Source organism: Vulpes vulpes, chromosome 14, assembly GCF_048418805.1.
Source record: "Vulpes vulpes isolate BD-2025 chromosome 14, VulVul3, whole genome shotgun sequence".
Taxonomy (NCBI): Eukaryota; Metazoa; Chordata; class Mammalia; order Carnivora; family Canidae; genus Vulpes; species Vulpes vulpes.
The window spans coordinates 22,893,670-22,911,340 of NC_132793.1; the positions used below are offsets into that span (position 1 = coordinate 22,893,670).

General features: G+C 38.8%; 1 protein-coding gene across 2 annotated transcripts in view; it reads right to left on the bottom strand.

Annotated features, from left to right (window-relative positions):
* PHF20 (PHD finger protein 20) overlaps positions 1–17,671 on the bottom strand; it is a 150,663-nt gene that overhangs the window by 40,824 nt on the left and 92,168 nt on the right. The gene's annotated exons all lie outside the window — the stretch shown is intronic.

The following is a 17,671-nucleotide window of genomic DNA, read 5'->3' on the forward strand; positions in this document are numbered from 1 at the left end:
GTGTTAACTGTTGCAAAGTTTTTTGAAATTTTGCTATGTGTACTTTGAGCAGAGACTCAGAGACAGTAAGAAAAAAAAACGCAACCAAATAAATGGATCTTGAAGACATGAGGACAACTCAAGTCAATGATCAAATTTAAAGAGGCAAAAAAAGTTTGAAATACTCCCCACAAAAAAACAAATAAACAGAAGGCAATGGTCTGTTGTGTATCAATGACAAAAAACAGAGCTGCATTCCATAACCAGAAGATATTTTAAAAATTTTAAACTCAATCTAAATCACTCTCTGTATTTCAAAATCAGCACTAGGGTATGATTACAAAGCTGCTATGCTTGGTGATCTGACAGATGTCATTTTATGGACAATTTAAACAAGTAAGAAATTATATATATATACATATACATCCCAAAGCAGAAAAGCCTTAAAATCACTTTCTATCTATGACAAGAGATAAAAGAGGTTCGAATCAATAAGATGCAGTTAAGAGAAGAATAGTAACATGAAATGAATTGGAATACATAGACAAAAATGGTTGTGCTGGAAACCATGTCAGTGGAAAAATTCAAACCTCAAACCTCTAATACATCCTAAAATTATTTCTTAAAAGAAATTATAAGCAATTTTTCTGGAATTTACTCCTCTTGGACCTATTAAAAGTTGAACCATATGAATGTGCCATTTTTGTAATTAAGAAAGTTAAATATTGGCTATTTCATACGGTTCAACCTAATAATTCCTTTTTCTATTACGACAGTCTTAAAAATCAATGCAGACAAGGGATGCTTGGGTGGCTCCATCAGTTGTGTGACTCTTGGTTTTGCCTCAGGTCATGATCTCAGGGTCATGAGACTGGGCCCCATGTGGGGCTCTATGCTCAGTGCAGTCTATTTGAGATTCTCTCTCTGGCTCCCTATCCTTTTGCCCCTCCCCCTGCTCATGCTCCCCCTTCTCCCTCTCTGAAATAAATAAATAAATCTTTAAAAAAACAAAAAATCATTGCAGACAACTCCACTTACCATCATATGAACAAAACTAAAGTCCAAGTCAGAGAGCATCAACACCTCCTGCCACCACCTGAGAACTACAGCAGTCAAGTTCAGCCACAGTAAACTCATGTATCCTTTGGCTTGTGTTCGTAGCCCTGGTTTATTGTGATATATTTATTTATAATGGCAAAGACGACTGCCAAAATGCGAGCATCTTTGAATTCAAAAAAATATCTAAGAGCTGAAAATGAGAACTTCGAACCAATTCCATGAAGAAGTACCATTCTCTCTATTCAAAAACTCTGCACCTTTGTGTATACACAACTGATCATTTGCATAAGGCAAAGACAGAACGGTGGTTAAAAAGTGTGGGCTCTGCAGCTGGCTGGCCTGGTTCAAATCCTGACTCCTTTACTTACTCCTCCTGCCTCAGGTTCTTCATGTGCAGGGTGGAGAGATTAGTGGTAACTACTTCACAAAGTTGTGAGAATTAAATTAATTACATGCAAAGATCCTAGAAAAGTGTCTGGCACATACTAAGCGCTCAATAAATACTGGTTCTTACTACTATATAGTATAATTTCTTCTAAACAAATGGGACTTATGAACAACTGTTAAGGAATTAACCTGCTCATAAGCAGAACAACAGAAGTCTCCACCACCTTCAGCCACTCTGTGCTCATGCTAGAGGCAATATGGTATAATGGAATCAGCTTGTTTTTAAATCCCAGCTTTACTTTTCATTAGCTGTGCACAATTCATGCGCACATTTTCTAAACTATTCTCATTTGGTTTCTCATCTAAAAAAAAAGAATAAATACCACCTATTTTAAAGAGTTGAGGGAAGGCTATAACATAGGTGCTTGGCATAAAGAAGGTCATTTCAAGTATTAAATACATCTTGATAAACAGGCTTACATCATTTATGGAATGTAGCTGGAGACAGCCATTATAATTATCAACCACAGTCAAATTCCTCCAACCAGCCCTCATAAGCTCTGGCTGGGAAACATATCACTCCATAAGCATTCTGTTTTTCTACATCCTTCTAAAAATGTGAAATCCAAACCAACCAGAAGATTCCTAATATGGCTACTCAACAGATTACCCCCACCTTTCAGAACATGGTACTTTTACTAATACAGCCAAAGAGTTTTATAGATTTGTTTTTATTTTTTTAATAATCACATTACATGGTGCTGGAAAGTACCAGCTTAGTCCACCAAAATCCTGAACTTTGTGTTGTTTGCCTTTTTAAAACATGAATTAAAGTGCGTTTCCATTATCCTCAAATAGTTTTGTAAAACTATATGTTGGAAGTTACACATTTATCCCTAACAAACTCCATCAGATTATTTTAGTCCAAGAAGTTTATAAACCTTGATTCTGTAATTCTATATATTTGGGTCTTTATCTAAGTTGTTGATAAAGATCTGGTGGGACAGACCTGAGGACAGCCTTTGGATAGCCTTCAGGCTGACACCAATTAATCTACACTCTCTGGATAGAACTGCCTGAGCCAATTCAATTCATCTATGCAGATTCCCAATATACTCATGCATCTATTTCCTTCTAGTTCAGACAGAGATTTCAAAAAAGATGTGCTCAAACTAACTGCTAAAATAAAGATTCACTTAAAAAAAAAAAAAAAGATTCACATGGTCTCATAGTGCTATAGATCCCAAAAATTATGATGTTAAAACCTAACCCCCAATGTGACAGTATTTGGAAGTGGTGCCTTTGGGAGGTGAATAGGTCATGAAGGCAGAGCCCACGTGAATGGGACTAGGGCCCTTAAAAAAGAGACACCAGAGAGTTCTCTTGCCTCTTCTGCTACACGACAACACAGTGAGAAGACTGCTTTTTACTAACTAGGAAGCAGGCTCTTCCTAGACAATGAATCTGCTGGTGCCTTGATCTTGGACTTCCCAGGCTCCAGAACTGTGAGAAACAAATGTCTACTGTTCCTAAGCCATCCAGTCTATGATACTGTTATAGCAGCCTGAACGGATGAAGACAGACAGTCTACCAACCCAGTAAGCTTCTCTAAAGGAAATAAGTTTAGGGTGGTAGAAGAGAAACTCTTCCCCTCAAAGGAAAACCCTTGGTTCCGCACAGCTAAGCAGAAGATAGGAACAGCTGGACTTCCAAAGGTAAGCAAGCATGGCACTCAGGTGGGCCAACCTGCCTTTAAGAGGTGGTCCTAGAATCACAGCAGCTCAAGTAAAGAAACTCCCCAGGAGAGAAGATACTGCCAGGTATCACTGTCACAAAGAGCTCACCAAGAGCTCTTTTCAAAACGGCAACGTCAATGAGACAAAATCAGTTGCTAGCTGTTGCCTAAAGGAGTAAATATTAAAAGAAAGATTTGAGAATTATATTCAACTACAGAAGTTTGATATGTAAAATTCCTTCATAAACTCAACTCAGTGAGTATAAATTATTGATATACAAACCATTCCAATTATAAGCCTGTCCATAATCTACCCTGCACTGTTGGGAAAAACAACACAAACATCGGGGTGAGACAAGCAGCAAATAGAGTATAAATCAGTTATGGATAATAGCCTTTGACAAAATCTGATAAATTACATAATTAACTCTAATTTTGGATCCACAAATCAAAAAATAGATAAAAATATTATATAGTAATTATATAATGTTTATGTTAACTTTTTAATGATAGCAAAATATTTGGGACATGGTAAAATGAAACAACAGCAAAAAAGATAAACATCCCGAGATTTAAGTAATCATTTCCTTTTTTATGAAGACCTTGCAAACTGTACAATTTTTGAACCCAACTAATTTAAAGAGATATAAAAACGGTATTTTCCAGACTTGGTAATTTTAACTTAGTCTTTGCATATGAAAGCCAAGACAAGCCTTCTTTTTTTAAAAAAAAAAAATTTTATTTAATCATTCATGAGACACAGAGAGAGGGGAGAGAGGCAGAGACACAGGCAGAGGGAGAAGCAGGCTCCATGCACCGGGAGCCCGATGTGGGATTCGATCCCGGGTCTCCAGGATCGCACCCTGGGCCAAAGGCAGGCGCCAAACCGCTGCGCCACCCAGGGATCCCCCAAGACAAGCCTTCTATCTGCACAATGAAAGCTGCCAGTTTGGCCAGTGTAGGTCACATAGTTCCCTCTGTTTGGCCTACCTTTTTCACTTGCAAACCAAGCCCTGCACATCCTTCAAATGCCACCTACTTGCATAATGCTTTTGCCTTGGCCTCTCAGCAGAAAATAATCTATCCGCCTTCTCTGAATTCCCATTAAGTATTTCATATAAAATAAATCTCATAGTATCTATCCCTTTCTATCTGTACTACAATTGGCTCTGCTCATTCTTTATTCTAAAATGTTGAAATGAGGAACGTGCCCCATTCTTTATTTTTCCTATGATACTTATCTTGGTGAACAACATTAAACAAGAGAAGTGGGCTCTCCAAGACGGTTTCCTCACCAAATGGGAGGGAAAATACTTATTTCACAAGGCTCCTACATGTTTCCTTGAGGTAATAGAAGAGAAAAGCCATTATTAACTAGAGTTAGTTACTTGAACATTAGTTGTCATGATGGTTGTCACCAACCTCATAGTTGTTTGTTTAAAAAATCAAAGGTACGCATAATCCCAGCCAGAGGTCAGTGTATCAGTGGCACAACCTGAAAAATTTTAACATCTAATTGCCCAACTTTATTAGTCACACACTCAAGTTGGGTAATAAAAGCACAAAAGGAACAATAAAAAGATGCAACCAGCAAAATATTTTACATTTTCAAATAATTTTTAAAAAGAATATGCATAGCATAACTATGCCAAAGAAAACCCACACGAGAAATACTACGATCAAAACAAAATATTATAAGAAAAATATACACAATATAATAGTATAAATAACGGCAACCCTTTGGTTATGAGACTTCAAGTAAAAAGAAAAACAAGTGTTTTCTACTCTTTTGCACTTTATTATCTAATAAGGTATAATAGTCATATTAACGTCACAACAGAAAGAACACAATGCTTTTATATTTCTGTATTATACTACTCCCCAGAACAGTGTTCCTGTGGTGAAAGAAACATGGTGCTAGAAGCACGGTAAAGGACTAGGAGAGCCACTGGCTGCCCATAAGACCCACCGAGCCACACACAGTCTGTGTAGATCCCAGGTCTCACACAGGTGTGTATTTCCCAATGGGAGTTAACTATATTATATGTCACTGATGGCACCACCCAGTTATATACATCTTCCACTATGGGACACTACCATCTTTTGTCAACGTGGGAGCAGTTACTAGGAGACAAAAGGACAAGTAACTGAAAGTGCCAGCAAGAACTGTGGCTCTGAGTCTGACAGCCTGCAAAAAACTGAATGTTGCCAATAACCATGTGAGCCTGGAAGCAAATCCTTCCCCAGCAGAGTTTTCAAATGAGAACACAACCCTGGTCAACTCTTTGACTACAGACTACTCTGCCTGGATTCCTTATCCACAGAAATTATAAAAAAATAAATGTGTTGTTTTAAGTCACCATGTTTGCGGTAAAATTGTTACATAGCAGTAGATAAGATAGAGCAGGATCAGAACCCTCTCATTTTCTATTTGGATAATGTTTTATACTTTTCCTTTTATGATAAACATACATTAATTTTATACTAAAAGAAGTTTTTTAAACGATGTTTCCTGAAATGTGGCTTAGAAATGAAATCCTATTTAACCCTTTTTTAAAATACCCATTGCCAGAACCTCAAACCTCACAGATGATTATGACGGTGATATTTATTCTCACTGACCATACCCTAGCATTCCAAGCTCATGTCAATTTAAGTACCACCTTGCTTTCCAAACTCACCTCCCATCAACCCAAAATGAGGCCTCAGCAGCTGTCCAGCCAACTGCTTCACGGTCTCATAGCTCACACCTCCACTCAGGCTTTGCCCTCTCATTGCCATTCCACCATGGTTTGGCCAGTGTTCACTTCTATCCAGACTCAGCTCACTCAACATGTAGGAAGTTGTCAAAATGGCACTGGCTCTCAAGGACCATATGCCATCAACTCCTGGCATAAATGACTGATGCACCCCATCTTAAGCACTTCGGATCTGTTCCTGGAGCCTGTTATTTGTGACTTCTCCAGCCAGAAGATAGGGGCCACTTCTCACTGTCTTATGTATGTACCCTCAGCAGCACCACCTCCTAATACAGTTGGTATTCCTGTCAGCAAAGACATCATGTGATACCAGCAGTTTAATACTTTTTTGACATAATGGGTAGAACATTTTTCAGGTGTGTGAAGAAATAATTTTATCAGCTCTGAAGCAATAGAAGGCAATCAATCAAACATGAATAGATTTAAATATTCACAGCAAGTCCAGTCAAATGCATCAAATAAAAGCAAAATATCCTTAAATATGTCCTTAAGTAGAGGAACAGTTATATAAATTATGGGAAGTCTGCATTATATAATTCTAATCAGCTATTTAAAAGAATGAAGTAGCTCTATGCTTACTGATATGGATAATCTTAAGATATCCATACGAAAGTTACCCAGTCCATACCATAGTATACGAACCCATGTATGGTAACAGGTGAGGAAAAAAAAGATATTATAAAAATGCATAGGAAAAGGGATGCCTGGCTGGCTTGGTCAGAGGAGCATGTAACTCTTGATCTGAGAGTAGTGAGTTCGAGCCCCACAATGGGTGCAGAGATTACTTAAATAAATATTTATCTTTTTAGATGCAAAGAGAAGAAACCAGGGGACAGAAATTAAGATGTTGGTAGTGGTTATTTCTGGAAATGGGCGTGGACTAGGAATGGAGTAAAGAGGAACTTCTACATTTTCTCTGTATACCTCAGAAGCAGCAGCATATCTCACATTCAGATTGTGGTTTCTAAATACAATTTTCCATTTAAAAGAAATGGGGGTGGGGGTGGGGGTGGGACACACCTGGGTGGCTCAGTGGTTGAGTGTCTGCCTTCCGATCAGGGCCAGATCCAGGCGAGATCAGGGCGAGATCCCAGGCTCCGGGAATCGAGTCCCGCATTGGGATCCCCAATGTCTCTGCCTCTCTGAGAAAAGAAAGAAGAAAAGAGAAGAGAAGAGAAGAGAAGAGAAGAGAAGAGAAGAGAAGAGAAGAGAAGAGAAGAGAAGAGAAGAGAAGAGAAGAGAAGAGAAGAGAAGAGAAGAGAAAAGAAAGAGAAGAGGAGAGGAGAGGAGAGGAGAGGAGAGGAGAGGAGAGGAGAGGAGAAGAGAAGAGAAGAGAAGAGAAGAGAAGAGAAGAGAAGAGAAGAGAAGAGAAGAGGAGAGAAAGAGAAAGAGAAAGAGAAAGAGAAAGAGAAAGAGAAAGAGAAAGAAAGAGAGAGAGAGAAAGAAAGAGAAAGAGAAAGAGAAAGAGAAAGAGAAAGAGAAAAAGAGAAGAGAAGAGAAGAGAAGAGAAGAGAAGAGAAGAGAAGAGAAGAGAAGAGAAAAGAGAGAGAAGAGAAGAGAAGAAGAAGAGAAGAGAAAAGGAAGGAAGGAAGGAAGGAAGGAAGGAAGGAAGGAAGGAAGAAAAAGAAAAGAAAGAAAAAGAAGAAAAGAGAGAAAAGAAAGAAAAGAAAGAAAGAGAAATCAGGGGGCACCTGGATGGCTAAGCCACTTAAGAATCTGCCTTCCCAGGATCCTGAGATCAAGCCCTAAATCTGGCTCCCTGCTCAGCTGAGAGCCTGCTTTTCCCTCTGCCCTTGCCCCTGCTCATGCTTTCTCTCTCTCAAAAAAATGAAATTAAAAAAATTTAAAATTAAAAAAATGAAATTAAAAAATTTTAAAATAAAAAAAAAAATGAAATTAAAAAAAGGACAATAAAATCCTTAGGGGCACCTGGGTGGCTCAGTTCATTAAGCATCTGCCTTCAGCTCAGGTCATGATCCCTATGTCCTTGGATACAGCCCTGAGTCGGGCTCTCTGCTCAGTGGGGAGTCTGCTTCTCCCTCTCCCTCTGCCCACCCCGAGTTCATGCATGTACTCCCTCTCTCAAATGAATAAGTAAAATCTTTTAAGAATAAATAAACAGAATCTTTAAAAAAAATAAATAAAATCTTTAAAAAATAATAAAGAAGTGCTCGCAGAATGAAAAAGATACAGGAACCAGTTTGAAAGGCTCCTGCTGACCAAATCTGGGACAATGTGGGTATTAAAATAAATAATGATAGACATATGGGGCACCTGGGTAGCTCAGTCAATTAACATCCAACTCTTGATTTTGGCTGAGGTCATGATCTCAGGGTTGTGAGAGCCAGACCCAAAATGGGCTATATGCTCAACAGGGTATCTACTTGATATCCTCTCTCTCCCTCTCCAGCTGCTCATGCTCTCTCTCTCTCTCTCTCTCCCCCCCCCCCCAAATAAATCTTTAAAAAAGAAAAAACATGACAGACACAGATTATAACCCATAGAACAAAGACAGAATCCATGAATCCATGTGGATACAAATAAAGAAAGAAGGGAGAGCTCTTCCTTATAACAGAATACAAACTAATAAAATGTTAAGAGAAATTATTAAAGTTAGAAAGCACTATTTGGCAGCCATCAGAGTAAAAACTGTTCTGTACAAGAAATACCAACGGATGCTGAAGTAGTAGGTAAATGTTTCATGGAAAAACAAGATATTTACAGAGCCTCAAAGTATCCTCTCACAAGAAATTTATTAACTATAAAGGGAAAAATAATAGCTTTACAATAGAACAGATACTATCTTAGATAAGTAATCAAAGTTAACATCACCAATAAATGGGACAAACAGATATCACATGCCTCCTGATAGAATGCACTTAAAAAGAACATCCTGCTTAGATGGTATCTCCACTAGAAGTTAATAACCTAAATCTAATCATGAGGATACATCAGAAGATACCAAACTGAGGGACACCATATCCTTCAGAAATGTCAAGGTCATAAAAAACAAAGACTAAAGAATTATTTCAGATGAAAGGAGACTAAAGAAACAAACAATGAAATCCAATATGTAATCCTGGACTGGATCCTGACCAGGAAAAAATGTTTTTCCAACTTTTGCTATAATGAATATTATTAGAACTACTGAGGAAATCTGAATAAGGTCCTGATTTTGATAATCATACTGTAGTAATGTAAGAGAATGTCCTTGTTTTTAGGAAATAAGCACTGAAATATCTCTGGGTAAAGTTCTACAACTGATACCAAACAATTCAGAAATAATACTTTTTTAAAAGGCTGGCTTAGTCAGTAGAGCATACGACTGAATCTCGGAGTTCTGAGTTCAAGCCCCATATTGGGTGTAGAGATTACCTAAAAAGCGGGGGGGGAGAGGGGAGCACCTGGGTAGCTCAGCTGGTTAAACTACCATCTTTTAATCTCAGCTTAGGTCTTGATCTCATGGTTGTGAGTTCAAGCTTTGCCCAGTGTGGAGCCTACTTTTAAAAAAAATCTTTAAAAAAAAAAAAAAAAAAGAGAGAACAATGAACCAAACATGGCAGGGGCGCCTCGGTAGCTCAGAGGTTGGGCATCTACTTTTTGCTCATGTTGTGATCCCAGGGTTCTGGGATTGAGTTCCACATTAGGCTCCCCGTGGGGAGCCTGCTTCTCCCTCTGCCTCTGCCTCTCTCTCTCTGTCTCTCAGATATAAATAGAAAATCTTTTAAAAATATAATAAATAAAGCAAACATGGCAAAGTGCAAACTAGTGGAGGAATCTGGCTGAAGATATATAGGAATTCTTTGTACCACTTTTCCAACTTTTTAAAAGTCTGAAATTATTTCAGTCTTAAAACTTATTAAAAATACATGCAGAGGGATACCTTGGCTGCCTTAGAAAGTAGGGCATGCGCCTCTTGATCTTGAGAATTGTGAGTTTGAGCCCTACATTGAGGGTAGAATTTATTTAATTAAAATAATTTTTTAATATATGCGGAAAAAATATGTGCAGGAAAATTACTCTGAGGCCACAAGACAGCTAAGAGGGAGGAAGATGCAAACCTCTGTACTGTCCTCACAAAAAAATCACTGAGCATTTACCCCACAAGATGGCAGAGCTGCCCCAAATGTCAGAGCTGTGTTTGGATGGCTAACACTTCTCTTCTGCTCTAGACTAGGTATGTTCTGCCTTCCCTGGCTTCCCCTCCCCTGCCAATCAAAAGCTTCCTTCCTGTGACTCCATCCCAGGTTAGAAATTCCAAGACTGGCACCAGCTCAGCACAGCAATCACCAAATAATGACTAATGCAACAGCATCCTGGCCTCCAGGGATGTTTCCGATGATGATACCACCCTCCTTCCTGCTTACTTACATAATACATTCCTGGTGAATGAATCCTCAACAAAACAATCTCTCTCCCAGCCATCTTTCTAGATCATCCTGTACTCACCACTAAGCCCATGCTCCAACATCATTCTGTTTCTAGATCAACACATCTTCCTCCCTCAAATTAAATAATTCCAAAGGCACCACCCTGTCTGGAGTACTGACATCACTTGTACCACACATTCCTCTTCAAACCTGGCCACTCTACTAAGCCTCTTACTCAGAGTATACACACTGCTTTAACAAGTACCCTTGAGGGTTGAGGGAATGTTGTATCACATGCTGTGCAATTTCTCTAAAGACAGGGACTGTGTTTATGCCTAAATTTATATAGCACCCGGCATCTCATCAGATGGCTTTAGGCACTAGGTTGGTAGACGGGAGTAACAGACCCGGTATCACCAGCCAGTAGGAAGTGTACAACTATGGCTAAGTCCTCCTTGCCAAATATTAGGCTCTTTGCCTATAAAACAGAATATTGAAAAATTAGAAATAAGTCTGAATTTCAGCAGGAGATAGTTAAAAAATTATAGAATACCCATACAATAAATTATATGTAATTGTGAAAGGAGATATGAACTAACACGGAAAAATACCATAAATGATCCCACTACTGTTTTTTAAAAGCTTTACCTGCATATGTATGTTTGTATATGCACCAGAACTATGCCTGGAAGGATGTAAGGCCATAAAACAAATTGTACCATGGCTCCCTTGAGAGTGAGAATATTATCTATATAAAGGAAGACGTTTCACTTTTTATTTACTTGGTTTTAATTTTTTTTTTTAAGATTTTATTTATTTATTCATGATAGACATACAGAGAGAGGCAGAGACACAGACAGAAAAAGAGAAGCAGGCTCCATGCAGGGAGTCTGACACGGGACTTGATCCCGGGACTCCAGGATCATGTACTGGGCCAAAGGCAGGTGCTAAACTGCTGAGCCATCAAGGGATCCCCTGGTTTTAATTTTTCATGGCATGCTGTGGTTTCGAAATTTATGAGGGGGAAAAAAATCAGCAAAATGATTCTTTATAAAATAATTTTTTAAGACTTTTTAAGAAATCTCTACACCCAACATGGGGCTCAAACTTAGAACCCTGAGACCAAGAGTCACATGCTCTACCAACTGAGCCAGCCAGGCACCCCTATAAAATAATTCTTCAAATAAAGGTCCCAGGAATGCCTGGGACACCTTGCTCAGCAGGGAGCCTGTTTCACCCTCTGCCACTCCCCCTCCTTGTGTGCCCTCTCTCTGACACACAAATAAGGAACTAAGTTGAGGTCCCAGGGCACCTGTGTAGTTCAGTCAGTTGAGCATGTCTTTGGCTCAGGTCATGATCCTGGGGTCATGGGACTGAGGCCCACAACAGGTTCCCTGCTCACCAGGGAGTCTGCTTTCTCTCTCTTCCTCTGTCCCTCCCCCACTCATGCTCTCTCTGTCTCAAATAAATAAGTAAAATCAGAAAGAGAGAGAGAGAAAGAGAGGGAGGGAGGGAGGGAGGGAGGAAGAAAGGAAGGTCCCAACCGACTTAATTCAGAGTTCAAAAATTCATGAAGAACTAATGCTCACTGGTGTGCCTGGCTGGCTCAGTCAGTTAAGTGGCCCACCCTTGATTTCAGCTCGGGTCATCATCTTGGGGTCCTGCGATAGAGCCCCAAAGCGGGCCCCACACTCAGCAGAGAGTCTGCTTCAGAGTTCTTTCTCTTCCTCTGTCCCTCGCCCTACCCACTCACTGAAATAAATAAATCTTAAAAAAAAAAAAAAGAACTAATACTCATAAAGAATTAGTATACCTTAGTGCTCAGATTGTAAGAAATCTTATTTTAAAAACCAAACATTGGGATCCCTGGGTGGCGCAGCGGTTTAGCGCCTGCCTTTGGCCCAGGGCGCGATCCTGGAGACCGGGATCGAATCCCACGTCGGGCTTCCGGTGCATGGAGCCTGCTTCTCCCTCTGCCTATGTCTCTGCCTCTCTCTCTCTCGCTGTGTGACTATCATAAATAAAAATAAGAATAAAAATAAAATAAAAATAAAAATAAAAATAAAAATAAAAATAAAAAATAAAATAAAATAAAATAAAATAAAATAAAAACCAAACATTAAGAAAAACCCTTCACTGTTGTCTCCTTATTACTCAAAAATGATGATCATACTAAATCATAGAGTCTGGGATGACTTCCTGATATGTTATGTTTTTCCATGAAAAAAATTGAGTAATTGAAGTGATTTAATTTAAAATTTTTTAGAAAACATAGTTAAAAATATTTTTTCACACTAATTTTCAAAGCAGATTCTTTATTTGATCATACATGTTGATATTTTTCATTCCCATATCCAACAGGAATCTTAGAAAAAGAATCACTGCATCAAAAAACAGGACTTACTTGAAATTTTGAAGAGTTGTTCAACATTATGGCAGCTCTAGAAATATTGAAGCTGGACAATCAATCCATAATGCAATTCACCATCTATCAACTGAAGTATCCAGGATAGTCCATTTTTTTTAAAGATTTTATTTATTTATTCATGAGAGACACAAAAGAGAGGCAGATTCATAGGCAGAGGGAGAAGCAGGCTCCCCACAGAGAGCCCAATGTGGGACTCGATTCCAGGACCCTGGGATCACAACCTGAGCCAAAGGCAGATGCTCAACCACTGAGCCACCCAGGTGCTCCAAGGACAGTCCATTCTTACAAGTAAGTGTCTTCCTGAGGTGAAAGTGATTGGTTATTCAACTTTCTGTGTGTTCTTAACCTTTTCCAGCTTTCCTTTCTCCCCATCAAAATTTTGGTACAGGCACACCTGGGTGGCTCAGCAATTAAGTGTCTGCCTTAGGCTCAGAGCATGATCCCAGAATCCTAGGATCAAGTCCCACATAGGGCTTCCTGCGAGGAGCCTACTTCTCCCTCTGCCTGTCTCTGCCACTTTCTCTGTGTCTCTCATGAATGAATAAATAAAATCTTTAAAAAAATAAAATAAAAAGTTTTGGTACATAAGAAATGGTCGAGTAATTGGCTTGATTTACTTGAAGTAATTTAATGAAAGACCAAATTAATTCAATATTACCCACTACTGAACTGATGAAACAAGTCTTCCAATGGATCTATTTGCTCTGGTCAGGTGTAAAAGGTATTCAGTAGAAGTGTGACAAAGACAAGCCCACAGATAAGAGCACATCGGCTGTGTCTGCAGGATAGCAAGGAAGCCATGAGGCTGGAACAGAGTCAGCAGAAGGAGAGAGTGGGGAGAGATAACAGGTGGCCAGAAGAAGCAGGGTCACTGCAGGCTACTGTAAGGACCTGTTGCATGCATGAACAAATACCAACAGTTCTGGGCTTTTGGAGACATGAATGTTGGTTTTATTATTCTTGTACTTCTCTGGACTTCTTTTCAAATTCATGAACATAAAAAAGCAAGTTATCAAAAAAGAGTATACTGAAAAGACAAGATCACTTCCATAAATAACGTAAAAGGTACCAACAAAATCTCTGCTCAAGTTTGAATAAGGTCCTGATTTTGATAATTATATTATGGTAATATAAGAAATAAATATACACCAAAGTATTTTGAAGTAGAAGTCTGTAATTTATTTTCAAATAATTCAGAAAAAAAATACTTTAAAATACCTTAAGGCCAAAGAATAATAACTAAGTAGGAGGAAAGCAACCTTACCAACAGAGAGATCCAGATGAACACTTCAGGGCTATCCTTCCGATCTGAGAATGAGGCATTGTCACTAGTCTCATCAACTCTTTAAAGCAACTGACCTTAGTTTGGCAGTAACTTATCTGCTCAGCCTTAACCATACAGAAAGCCTGCAATTAAGTCAGAAAGCACACCTAACAGTCTCAGAAAAGACTCTATGATTATGCAGTTGACGCTGCTCTGCTTCCATCTCTAAATGCCAAATTGCTACTCATCCTTCAAGGCCCTGTGAAAGTACCACCTTCCTCTACCCCTGCCTCCAAACCACCAACCTCAATATCATCTCTCTCCCAGAGTCAGATTCAAATAGCATTTAATGAACACTAAGAACAAGAGTGTCCCATTCATCTCTGTATACTCAACAGAGTACAAAGCTCCTGGGCATATACTAAGGGCTCAAGAAGTGAGTCCTGAGTTCAACTTTCATGTGGCAAGCATATGCTATTACCACCAGTATTCTACCCCATAATTTTAAGTATTTATTACTCATATTATAGGCACCTGCAGTCTTATCACTTCCCCTAGAAAGACCTAGAACACTGACCAGACATCTCATTCATTTTTCTAGTCCTAGAACAATTAATTCTCAAGCAATTCTCTACCAGTACATAAATGCCTGATGGCAAACCATAGACACTTACAATTTCCCAGACTACAATGGCTATAACCCTAGTTCTCTCCTACTCAAGATGACATGGAGAACACAAGTGGATGAAAGCTAAACTACTGTAGGCATTACATTAAAGAGGATCTGATTAATTTTAAAATAAATCATTTACAAAAACTATTATAGGCATTACTCTAAAACATGCCTGGTTAACTCACAAGTAAAGCATTTGTAAACATTCAATACTTTAGTGACAAATAACTTCCTAATCATTTTATAACTGACAACATATCAAGACTGTGGGTTAGAATCTAAACCACAATTTGAATCTAAACCATGGTTAGAATAGTCTGGCACTTAAATGGCACTAAGTATTTGTTGACTAAAACAAACGAATGGACTACAGCCCATTTTCATAAAGCTCTGGTAATCTGTGAATAGCCAAGGTTGGGCCCAGATTTAGAGAATAATCTGAAATCTCTGAACTTCTAAAGGCATCCACTCTAATAATTTTATTTTACAACAAATGCCTACCAAGCAGCAGAACTGCTCAACAAATGCCTACCCAAGTAGAAGAATTTCAACTATATTCTCCTCTGGTTTCTAAGTTTTCAAAGCAAATAGCTTAGAGCACTTACTCATCCTAGCTCAAATTCAAGGTTATTTGACTTCTACCATTGCTATAAACTCGCTTAGAAAAATGGGCCAGTGCTTTAGTTAGTTGCAGTGGTTTCAAAATTATTCCTCACAAAATCCTGTGTGTAACCTGAAGAAGCAAAAGAAGACATGAAATCTTACCATCATCTCTTCCCAAAGCTCATCTCTCCTACCCTCCCTTTACCTTATTTCTGTTCTCTCCACAAACCAGAAAAAACAGCTAAATTAACTGACACGATAGAAACTGTATGTGTGTGTGTGTTTTTTTTGTTTGTTTGTTTTTGTGTGTGTGTGTGTGTGTGTGTGTGTGTGTGTTTTGGAAAGAACTCATAACTCCACAAAATATGTGAACTTCAAAAGAAGCACTGGATTTAGCCTCTAGCCTAGTCTCCTCACTTCTCTCATGTGTATAGCCTATTTTACAGTGATGTAGGAACAACAGTTCATTATCAATTTCAAGGGATGTCTAACATAATACCACCCTCGTGACAATATAATTTAAGAGCTTATTCTGAAATATAAGGACATGGCTGTCATCTAGAGCTCTCCACATCAAAACAGTCAAGTTCTGAGATTAAATTCCACCTCATTTGTACATTTCTCCATTACTTTTCTCGGACAGAAAAGTAAGTTGGGAGGAGAAGAGCCCTCCCCCTAACAGAAGGCTCAGCAAGAAAAGGTAGATCAGGGGTGCCTGGGTGGCTCAGTGGGTTAAGCATCTGTCTGGCTCAGGTCATGATCCCAAGGTCCTGGGATCAAGCCCCACATTGGGCTCCCTGCTTGGTGGGGAGCCTGCTTCTCCCTCTCCCTCTGCTGCTCCCCCTGTTTGTGCTTGTGCTCTCTCTCTGTCAAGCAAATAAGTAAAATCATAAAAAAGAAAGAAAGAAAGAAAGAAGAAAGAAAGAAAGAAAGAAAGAAAGAAAGAAAGAAAGAAAGAAAGAAGAAAGAAAGAAAAGAGAAAGAAAAGGGAGATCGTTTACACCCAAGAAGGGCCCGCAAGACTGAGGCATAACACTCTGGACCCAGTGGGACAAAAGACCAACCTAAGGCACCATGGAGGAGCCAGGAGTGAAGATTTGCTGCTCTCCTATAGCATTAATGTTAACCACATGGGATGTGGTCAAGAATCCCCCTTGAGCATCTGGGTGACTCAGTCAGTTAGACGTCTGACCCTTGATCTCAGGGTCATAAGTCCAAGTCCCAAGCTGGACTAAGGCAGGCTTAACAAGAGGCTTAAAATAATCCATCCCTCCCAAGTTGAAATTATCCAAAAAGAAGTATGCAATTCTGATGACATATACTCATTATGTTGTCAGTCTTATAAATGGTCCTGTTAAAAACAAAACTATTTAAATGTCGTTCACTTTTTAACAAAGTAAAATTTTCTATTTATAATTTAAATTATTCCTAATATTTGGAATTTGCCCTTCTAGAAGTAAAGATTTTCAAATCTTATATTCATTGTTAAAATATATAAATTAGACTTAGATTTAGTACAACACAAATGAGGATATAAATGTACAGATTACATGATAGCTAAAATTAAATAAAGTTAGAAGTATGCAGTGTCAAAATACAAATTCATCAAATATTCAATTGACTACCTTCTCTCCAATGAAATAACATAATAGGAAATGTGCTACACTTTTGCTTACACTGTTCCCTCTGCTGGAAATACATAACGCCCATCTATCACTCATGGGATAGTACTTATTCATTCATCAAGATTCAGCTTAAATGTCATGCCTCTTAAGATGGTCTTCAGGCAGGCACAAAGTATTAATGATTTTGTATCAGTGACACTACTTATTTTAGCACAGTGCCTGGTACTCAGCAGGTTCTTAGGGTGTTCCAACTGAGCAAAAAAAGATGTGCAATCGAAGCTTTCATATCCACGTCAGCAAAATCTCTTCCCACCTTTCCTGCCCTAACTGCAGAAAAACAATTTCCATTCAACCTTTACTATTTCCCCAAGTCTCTGACTAAAGGAACTTCTCAGCATATTCTTCTCCAGGAAACAATGCGCAACCCATAAATCTCAAGCTTCATTTTCCCTCTGGGCTCATACATACATACATAAGAAGCTCTACTTTGAGAATAACAGAGCCAATACTCTCCATGCACACATTGGAAAGGGAGGTTACAGACCACCTATATTTACCAAGGGAACACTTCCCACGTCCAAAAGCATGTCATCAATAGAACCTCATGAGATTTGATTCCAGAGCTCATTTCTGGCTAAATCCTCCAAAAGGCGATGTCTTCCTCTTGTTAAGCCTGCCTTAGTCCAGAAGGCAGCTACCCTGCAAGCCCTTAGGCCTTAGGCCTAGGAGATGCCAGAATTTACCTACACTTAATTCCCTTCTCCCTAAGTCAAACTTTACAAAATAAGA